This window comes from Semicossyphus pulcher, unplaced genomic scaffold (assembly GCF_022749685.1).
Source record: "Semicossyphus pulcher isolate SPU_LCO1_2020_fin unplaced genomic scaffold, fSemPul1.0.p SCAF_23, whole genome shotgun sequence".
NCBI classification, from domain to species: domain Eukaryota; kingdom Metazoa; phylum Chordata; class Actinopteri; order Labriformes; family Labridae; genus Semicossyphus; species Semicossyphus pulcher.
In genome coordinates this window covers 8589063-8599495 of record NW_027211697.1, presented here as the reverse complement: position 1 = coordinate 8599495, position 10433 = coordinate 8589063, and positions in this window count along the sequence as shown.

Here is a 10433-nt window from a genome sequence, read left to right as displayed (position 1 = left end):
ACACAAATAAAAAATACATCAAAACGTGCGGCTCGTTCGGACTCGGTGTGCTATTATTTTTATCTCCAGAATATTAATTTTTCGCGTCGTAAGACGCGAAAAACTGGGAAAAAATTCCCATCTGGAATGAATGGGACGAGGAAAAAAAAACTCGAAAATCGGAGACGTTTTTCAAACATCTCCTGCTCTGGCCTACGTTCACCTAGAAACACCATTCAAACTTTAAAATGTAGCCACGGGTCTTGTCTATTTAAGTTGTATTTGAACTTTTTTCCTACGATGTTTCGTTTTTGAACGGTGAGCCTTTAAATATGGTGAGTTATTTTGGAAAAATTCAGGATTTATAATGGGTGTGTATTGCGGAATGTTCGTGCAGAGCTAATTGACAGAGTGCGGAGACTCAAAAAAAACTCTCAGAAATTCTCTCTCTCTCTCGCGACCCCAGCCACAAATTACACAGTAGAACTGTGATTTTTTCACAGAGTTGTAGCCACACTTGTCTTCTTTCTCCCAATGTGTCTACTTTATCAGTAGGATGTACGGTTTTTGATTTATCTGCCCCTAACCGACAAGAGTAGCTCTCAACTGCTCCATTTACTCCAATGTTAATCGGGAGGAGGATTTTCCAGGATTCTCGAAAGTGCACCTGTTTTTAACTCGCTCCTATTACCACATTTTAGAAGCTAGGACCACAAAAACTTATGTCTGTGTTCTTTAAGGCCTTTCTGGCTTGATGGTGAAGAAATTTTGCCGATATCATGTTTGGTTTGGAAGAAATGGCAGTAGTTTGACGTCCTAAATGTGAGCCAGAAATCACGCTCAAATCAGCTGCCACAGACACCAGCTTTGGTCGTTGCTAGGGAGTAACGACAACCATCTCCGCGGCAACCGAGCTCAGCTGGGCCAATTAATTCTTCAGACTCCAAAAAACTCTCCGAAATTCTCTCTTTCCGTGACTCACCCCAGCCACAAATTACACAGTAGAACAGTGATTTTTCACAAAGTTGTAGCCACACTTGTCTTCTTTCTCCCAATCTGTCTACTTTATCAGTAGGACTTATGGTTTTTGATTGATCTGCCTGTAACCGACAAGAGTAGCGCTCAACTGCTCCATTCACTCCAATGTAAATCACACAGACAGACAGACTGCAGCAGAGTATGATCGTCCGGCGTCTGTGTCAAGTGCACAGATATCAGCCATCTCATTGGACAAATCACCTCGGATACAGATGACAGACAACACAGGAGGACTCTGATTGGACAGTTGTGTGTGTGTGGTTTTTTCTGCCATGATATAACCTTCTGCTCCGCGCTGATCGATCTCATTGGACAAATCACCTCGGATACAGATGACAGACAACACAGGAGGACTCTGATTGGACAGTTGTGTGTGTGTGGTTTTTCATATTTCACGTGTATGACAAGAGTCCCAGCCTGAACACAATTACATGAAAATATTTCCCATCAGGCCTAGCGCCCGCTACTGGAAACAGGAAGTGACATATAAGCCCCTCCTCCAAGGTGGTAAAACATGTTAACCTCAAATTTATGTCAGGAAACTCGTAAGACCTTGATTAAGGTCTGTGACAAAACTTGTTCAGGTTACAACAGAGGGCGTGACCCTGGCGGCGCGGCGCATATAACCTTCGCCATGATGCCTCGCCATGACATTTAGGCTGCGATAACTCGCCTGTACTTCATCCTGTCTGCACCAAATTTCACATGCTTGATCAGAGTCCCGCCCTGAACAGATCTACACACTCCTTTCCTTACCAATACTATAGCGCCACCCACTGGTGACAGCCTGTATCAACTCTCATATACATTGTCTGATTTGCTCCAAATTTCACAAGTTTGATGAGGGTACCGCCCTGAACACATCTACATATACATTTCTCACTCATAGTCATAGCGCCACCTACTGGGCAGAGCCTGTATAAACTGTCATATACATTGTCCAATCTCCACCAAATTTCACAGGTTTGATGAGGGTACTGCCCTGAACACATCTACATAGACATTTTTCACTCATACTGATGGCGCCACCTATTGGGCAGAGCCTGTATCAACTCTCATATACATTGTCTGATTTGCTCCAAATGTCACAGGTTTCATGAGGGTACTGCCCTGAACACATCTGCATATTCATTTTTCACTCATAGTCACAGCGCAACCTACTGGTAAGAGCCAGTAGTAACTCTCATATACAATGTTCAATCAGCTTGAAATTTCCCATGTATGATTACAGTGTCGGACTGAACAGTTCTACAGAATCATTTTTCGCTCATACTCTTAGCACCACCTACTGGCAAGAGCCAGTACTTTTTTAACGGAGCGTTAGCAGTTAGCTTGGCTAGTCGGAGCCCAGTAGCTCCGGGCCAACAGGGGTTAGCAAAGCTATAGGCTATCCATAAGTACAGAATGTGTCTGTCTAGACTGTTAGCTAAATGTTATCATATGTTCAATGTACGTGGGGTTCACACACACGCGCACACAGACATGCAGCGCAGCACAGCCCACTCTCGCGATTTCCCAACGGGGAATTGTCTAGTTATTATTCTTCCTCCCTGATTTTCGGCACCTAACTTGCCCCGCAGCTTTGAGCGCACACAAACAAAAAATACATCAAAACGTGCGGCTCGTTCGGACTCGGTGTGCTATTATTTTTATCTCCAGAATATTAATTTTTCGCGTCGTAAGACGCGAAAAACTGCCACAAATTTCCCATCTGGAATGAATGGGACGAGGTCCAAAAAACGCACAAATCTGCCACGTTTTTCAAACATCTCCTGCTCTGGCCTACGTTCACCTAGAAACACCATTCAAACTTTAAAATGTAGGCACGGGTCTTGTCTATTTAAGTTGTATTTGAACTTTTTTCCTACGATGTTTCGTTTTTGAACGGTGACCCTTTAAAGATGGTGAGTTATTTTGGAAAAATTCAGGATTTATAATGGGTGTGTATTGCGGAATGTTCGTGCAGAGCTAACTGACAGAGTGCGGAGACTCAAAAAAAACTCTCAGAAATTCTGTCTCTCTCTCGCGACCCCAGCCACAAATTACACAGTAGAACTGTGATTTTTTCACAGAGTTGTAGCCACACTTGTCTTCTTTCTCCCAATGTGTCTACTTTATCAGTAGGATGTACGGTTTTTGATTTATCTGCCCCTAACCGACAAGAGTAGCTCTCAACTGCTCCATTTACTCCAATGTTAATCGGGAGGAGGATTTTCCAGGATTTTCGAAAGTGCACCTGTTTTTAACTCGCTCCTATTACCACATTTTAGAAGCTAGGACCACAAAAACTTATGTCTGTGTTCTTTAAGGCCTTTCTGGCTTGATGGTGAAGAAATTTTGACGATATCATGTTTGGTTTGGAAGAAATGGCAGTAGTTTGACGTCCTAAATGTGAGCCAGAAATCACGCTCAGATCAGCTGCCACAGACACCAGCTTTGGTCGTTGCTAGGGAGTAACGACAACCATCTCCGCGGCAACCGAGCTCAGCTGGGCCAATTAATTCTTCAGACTCCAAAAAACTCTCAGAAATTCTCTCTTTCCGTGACTCACCCCAGCCACAAATTACACAGTAGAACAGTGATTTTTCACAAAGTTGTAGCCACACTTGTCTTCTTTCTCCCAATCTGTCTACTTTATCAGTAGGACTTATGGTTTTTGATTGATCTGCCTGTAACCGACAAGAGTAGCGCTCAACTACTCCATTCACTCCAATGTAAATCACACAGACAGAGAGACTGCAGCAGAGTATGATCGTCCGGCGTCTGTGTCAAGGGCACAGATATCAGCCATCTCATTGGACAAATCACCTCGGATACAGATGACAGACAACACAGGAGGACTCTGATTGGACAGTTGTGTGTGTGTGGTCTTTCATATTTCACGTGTATGACAAGAGTCCCAGCCTGAACACAATTACATGAAAATATTTCCCATCAGGCCTAGCGCCCGCTACTGGAAACAGGAAGTGACATATTTTACTCTACAAGCCCCTCCTCCAAGGTGGTAAAACATGTGAACCTCAAATTCATGTCAGGAAACTATGAAGACCTTGATTAAGGTCTGTGACAAAACTTGTTCAGGTTACAACAGAGGGCGTGACCCTGGCGGCGCGGCGCATATAACCTTCGCCATGATGCCTCGCCATGACATTTAGGCTGCGATAACTCGCCTGTACTTCATCCTGTCTGCACCAAATTTCACATGCTTGATCAGAGTCCCGCCCTGAACAGATCTACACACTCCTTTCCTTACCAATACTATAGCGCCACCCACTGGTGACAGCCTGTATCAACTCTCATATACATTGTCTGATTTGCTCCAAATTTCACAAGTTTGATGAGGGTACCGCCCTGAACACATCTACATATACATTTCTCACTCATAGTCATAGCGCCACCTACTGGGCAGAGCCTGTATAAACTGTCATATACATTGTCCAATCTCCACCAAATTTCACAGGTTTGATGAGGGTACTGCCCTGAACACATCTACATAGACATTTTTCACTCATACTGATGGCGCCACCTACTGGGCAGAGCCTGTATCAACTCTCATATACATTGTCTGATTTGCTCCAAATGTCACAGGTTTCATGAGGGTACTGCCCTGAACACATCTGCATATTCATTTTTCACTCATAGTCACAGCGCCACCTACTGGTAAGAGCCAGTAGTAACTCTCATATACAATGTTCAATCAGCTTGAAATTTCCCATGTATGATTACAGTGTCGGACTGAACAGTTCTACAGAATCATTTTTCGCTCATACTCTTAGCGCCACCTACTGGCAAGAGCCAGTACTTTTTTACACGTGGGGTTCACACACACACGCGCACACAGACATGCTTACGCTAACGGAGCGTTAGCAGTTAGCTTGGCTAGTCGGAGCCCAGTAGCTCCGGGCCAACAGGGGTTAGCAAAGCTATAGGCTATCCATAAGTACAGAATGTGTCTGTCTAGACAAATACCATAGATGAAGACGCTGAGAATGAATGGTAGGTGGTGAAATGAATACATTGTAGCATTGCATTGTAGTATAGTAGCATCATATGATCAATGTACACGCGCACACAGACATGCAGCGCAGCACAGCCCACTCTCGCGATTTCCCAACGGGGAATTGTCTAGTTAGTGGGCTGTGCAGCACAGCCCACAATGGCCCCCTCTATAGCGTAGCTATAGGGGTCCATTGTGGGCTGTGCGAAGCACAGCCCACTATTGTTCTTCACCGCGCCTCTTTTTATTATTATTCTTCCTACCAGATTTTCGGTTTCTTTCTTGCCCCGCAGCTTTGAGCGCACACAAACAAAAAATACATCAAAACGTGCGGCTCGTTCGGACTCGGTGTGCTATTATTTTTATCTCCAGAATATTAATTTTTCGCGTCGTAAGACGCGAAAAACTGGGAAAAAATTCCCATCTGGAATGAATGGGACGAGGAAAAAAAAACTCGAAAATCGGAGACGTTTTTCAAACATCTCCTGCTCTGGCCTACGTTCACCTAGAAACACCATTCAAACTTTAAAATGTAGGCACGGGTCTTGTCTATTTAAGTTGTATTTGAACTTTTTTCCTACCATGTTTCGTTTTTGAACGGTGACCCTTTAAAGATGGTGAGTTATTTTGGAAAAATTCAGGATTTATAATGGGTGTGTATTGCGGAATGTTCGTGCAGAGCTAACTGACAGAGTGCGGAGACTCAAAAAAAACTCTCAGAAATTCTCTCTCTCTCTCGCGACCCCAGCCACAAATTACACAGTAGAACTGTGATTTTTTCACAGAGTTGTAGCCACACTTGTCTTCTTTCTCCCAATGTGTCTACTTTATCAGTAGGATGTACGGTTTTTGATTTATCTGCCCCTAACCGACAAGAGTAGCTCTCAACTGCTCCATTTACTCCAATGTTAATCGGGAGGAGGATTTTCCAGGATTCTCGAAAGTGCACCTGTTTTTAACTCGCTCCTATTACCACATTTTAGAAGCTAGGACCACAAAAACTTATGTCTGTGTTCTTTAAGGCCTTTCTGGCTTGATGGTGAAGAAATTTTGCCGATATCATGTTTGGTTTGGAAGAAATGGCAGTAGTTTGACGTCCTAAATGTGAGCCAGAAATCACGCTCAGATCAGCTGCCACAGACACCAGCTTTGGTCGTTGCTAGGGAGTAACGACAACCATCTCCGCGGCAACCGAGCTCAGCTGGGCCAATTAATTCTTCAGACTCCAAAAAACTCTCAGAAATTCTCTCTTTCCGTGACTCACCCCAGCCACAAATTACACAGTAGAACAGTGATTTTTCACAAAGTTGTAGCCACACTTGTCTTCTTTCTCCCAATCTGTCTACTTTATCAGTAGGACTTATGGTTTTTGATTGATCTGCCTGTAACCGACAAGAGTAGCGCTCAACTACTCCATTCACTCCAATGTAAATCACACAGACAGACAGACTGCAGCAGAGTATGATCGTCCGGCGTCTGTGTCAAGTGCACAGATATCAGCCATCTCATTGGACAAATCACCTCGGATACAGATGACAGACAACACAGGAGGACTCTGATTGGACAGTTTTGTGTGTGTGGTTTTTTCTGCCATGATATAACCTTCTGCTCCGTGCTGATCGATCTCATTTGACAAATCACCTCGGATACAGATGACAGACAACACAGGAGGACTCTGATTGGACAGTTGTGTGTGTGTGGTCTTTCATATTTTACGTGTATGACAAGAGTCCCAGCCTGAACACAATTACATGAAAATATTTCCCATCAGGCCTAGCGCCCGCTACTGGAAACAGGAAGTGACATATAAGCCCCTCCTCCAAGGTGGTAAAACATGTTAACCTCAAATTCATGTCAGGAAACTCTTAAGACCTTGATTAAGGTCTGTGACAAAACTTGTTCAGGTTACAACAGAGGGCGTGACCCTGGCGGCGCGGCGCATATAACCTTCGCCATGATGCCTCGCCATGACATTTAGGCTGCGATAACTCGCCTGTACTTCATCCTGTCTGCACCAAATTTCACATGCTTGATCAGAGTCCCGCCCTGAACAGATCTACACACTCCTTTCCTTACCAATACTATAGCGCCACCCACTGGTGACAGCCTGTATCAACTCTCATATACATTGTCTGATTTGCTCCAAATTTCACAAGTTTGATGAGGGTACCGCCCTGAACACATCTACATATACATTTCTCACTCATAGTCATAGCGCCACCTACTGGGCAGAGCCTGTATAAACTGTCATATACATTGTCCAATCTCCACCAAATTTCACAGGTTTGATGAGGGTACTGCCCTGAACACATCTACATAGACATTTTTCACTCATACTGATGGCGCCACCTACTGGGCAGAGCCTGTATCAACTCTCATATACATTGTCTGATTTGCTCCAAATGTCACAGGTTTCATGAGGGTACTGCCCTGAACACATCTGCATATTCATTTTTCACTCATAGTCACAGCGCCACCTACTGGTAAGAGCCAGTAGTAACTCTCATATACAATGTTCAATCAGCTTGAAATTTCCCATGTATGATTACAGTGTCGGACTGAACAGTTCTACAGAATCATTTTTCGCTCATACTCTTAGCGCCACCTACTGGCGAGAGCCAGTACTACCTGTTACATACAATGTTATATCAGCTTCAAATTTCACATGCATGATTATAGTCTCGGCCTGAACAGATCTCCATAGGAAATTTCCCAACAGGGGTTAGCAAAGCTATAGGCTATCCATAAGTACAGAATGTGTCTAAATGTTATCATATTATCAATGTACGCACACAGACATGCAGCGCAGCACAGCCCACTCTCGCGATTTCCCAACGGGGAATTGTCTAGTTAGTGGGCTGTGCAGCACAGCCCACAATGGCCCCCTCTATAGCGTAGCTATAGGGGTCCATTGTGGGCTGTGCGAAGCACAGCCCACTATTGTTCTCCACCGCGCCTCTTTTTTATTAGTGGGCTGTGCAGCACAGCCCACAATGGCCCCCTCTATAGCGTAGCTATAGGGGTCCATTGTGGGCTGTGCGAAGCACAGCCCACTATTGTTCTTCACCGCGCCTCTTTTTATTATTATTCTTCCTACCAGATTTTCGGTTTCTTTCTTGCCCCGCAGCTTTGAGCGCACACAAACAAAAAATACATCAAAACGTGCGGCTCGTTCGGACTCGGTGTGCTATTATTTTTATCTCCAGAATATTAATTTTTCGCGTCGTAAGACGCGAAAAACTGGGAAAAAATTCCCATCTGGAATGAATGGGACGAGGAAAAAAAAACTCGAAAATCTGCGACGTTTTTCAAACATCTCCTGCTCTGGCCTACGTTCACCTAGAAACACCATTCAAACTTTAAAATGTAGGCACGGGTCTTGTCTATTTAAGTTGTATTTGAACTTTTTTCCTACCATGTTTCGTTTTTGAACGGTGACCCTTTAAAGATGGTGAGTTATTTTGGAAAAATTCAGGATTTATAATGGGTGTGTATTGCGGAATGTTCGTGCAGAGCTAACTGACAGAGTGCGGAGACTCAAAAAAAACTCTCAGAAATTCTCTCTCTCTCTCGCGACCCCAGCCACAAATTACACAGTAGAACTGTGATTTTTTCACAGAGTTGTAGCCACACTTGTCTTCTTTCTCCCAATGTGTCTACTTTATCAGTAGGATGTACGGTTTTTCATTTATCTGCCCCTAACCGACAAGAGTAGCTCTCAACTGCTCCATTTACTCCAATGTTAATCGGGAGGAGGATTTTCCAGGATTCTCGAAAGTGCACCTGTTTTTAACTCGCTCCTATTACCACATTTTAGAAGCTAGGACCACAAAAACTTATGTCTGTGTTCTTTAAGGCCTTTCTGGCTTGATGGTGAAGAAATTTTGCCGATATCATGTTTGGTTTGGAAGAAATGGCAGTAGTTTGACGTCCTAAATGTGAGCCAGAAATCACGCTCAAATCAGCTGCCACAGACACCAGCTTTGGTCGTTGCTAGGGAGTAACGACAACCATCTCCGCGGCAACCGAGCTCAGCTGGGCCAATTAATTCTTCAGACTCCAAAAAACTCTCAGAAATTCTCTCTTTCCGTGACTCACCCCAGCCACAAATTACACAGTAGAACAGCGATTTTTCACAAAGTTGTAGCCACACTTGTCTTCTTTCTCCCAATCTGTCTACTTTATCAGTAGGACTTATGGTTTTTGATTGATCTGCCTGTAACCGACAAGAGTAGCGCTCAACTGCTCCATTCACTCCAATGTAAATCACACAGACAGACAGACTGCAGCAGAGTATGATCGTCCGGCGTCTGTGTCAAGTGCACAGATATCAGCCATCTCATTGGACAAATCCCCTCGGATACAGATGACAGACAACACAGGAGGACTCTGATTGGACAGTTGTGTGTGTGTGGTTTTTCATATTTCACGTGTATGACAAGAGTCCCAGCCTGAACACAATTACATGAAAATATTTCCCATCAGGCCTAGCGCCCGCTACTGGAAACAGGAAGTGACATATTTTACTCTACAAGCCCCTCCTCCAAGGTGGTAAAACATGTTAACCTCAAATTCATGTCAGGAAACTCTTAAGACCTTGATTAAGGTCTGTGACAAAACTTGTTCAGGTTACAACAGAGGGCGTGACCCTGGCGGCGCGGCGCATATAACCTTCGCCATGATGCCTCGCCATGACATTTAGGCTGCGATAACTCGCCTGTACTTCATCCTGTCTGCACCAAATTTCACATGCTTGATCAGAGTCCCGCCCTGAACAGATCTACACACTCCTTTCCTTACCAATACTATAGCGCCACCCACTGGTGACAGCCTGTATCAACTCTCATATACATTGTCTGATTTGCTCCAAATTTCACAAGTTTGATGAGGGTACCGCCCTGAACACATCTACATATACATTTCTCACTCATAGTCATAGCGCCACCTACTGGGCAGAGCCTGTATCAACTGTCATATACATTGTCCAATCTCCACCAAATTTCACAGGTTTGATGAGGGTACTGCCCTGAACACATCTACATAGACATTTTTCACTCATACTGATGGCGCCACCTACTGGGCAGAGCCTGTATCAACTCTCATATACATTGTCTGATTTGCTCCAAATGTCACAGATTTCATGAGGGTACTGCCCTGAACACATCTGCATATTCATTTTTCACTCATAGTCACAGCGCCACCTACTGGTAAGAGCCAGTAGTAACTCTCATATACAATGTTCAATCAGCTTGAAATTTCCCATGTATGATTACAGTGTCGGACTGAACAGTTCTACAGAATCATTTTTCGCTCATACTCTTAGCGCCACCTACTGGCAAGAGCCAGTACTACCTGTCACATACAATGTTATATCAGCTTCAAATTTCACATGCATGATTATAGTCTCGGCCTGAACAGA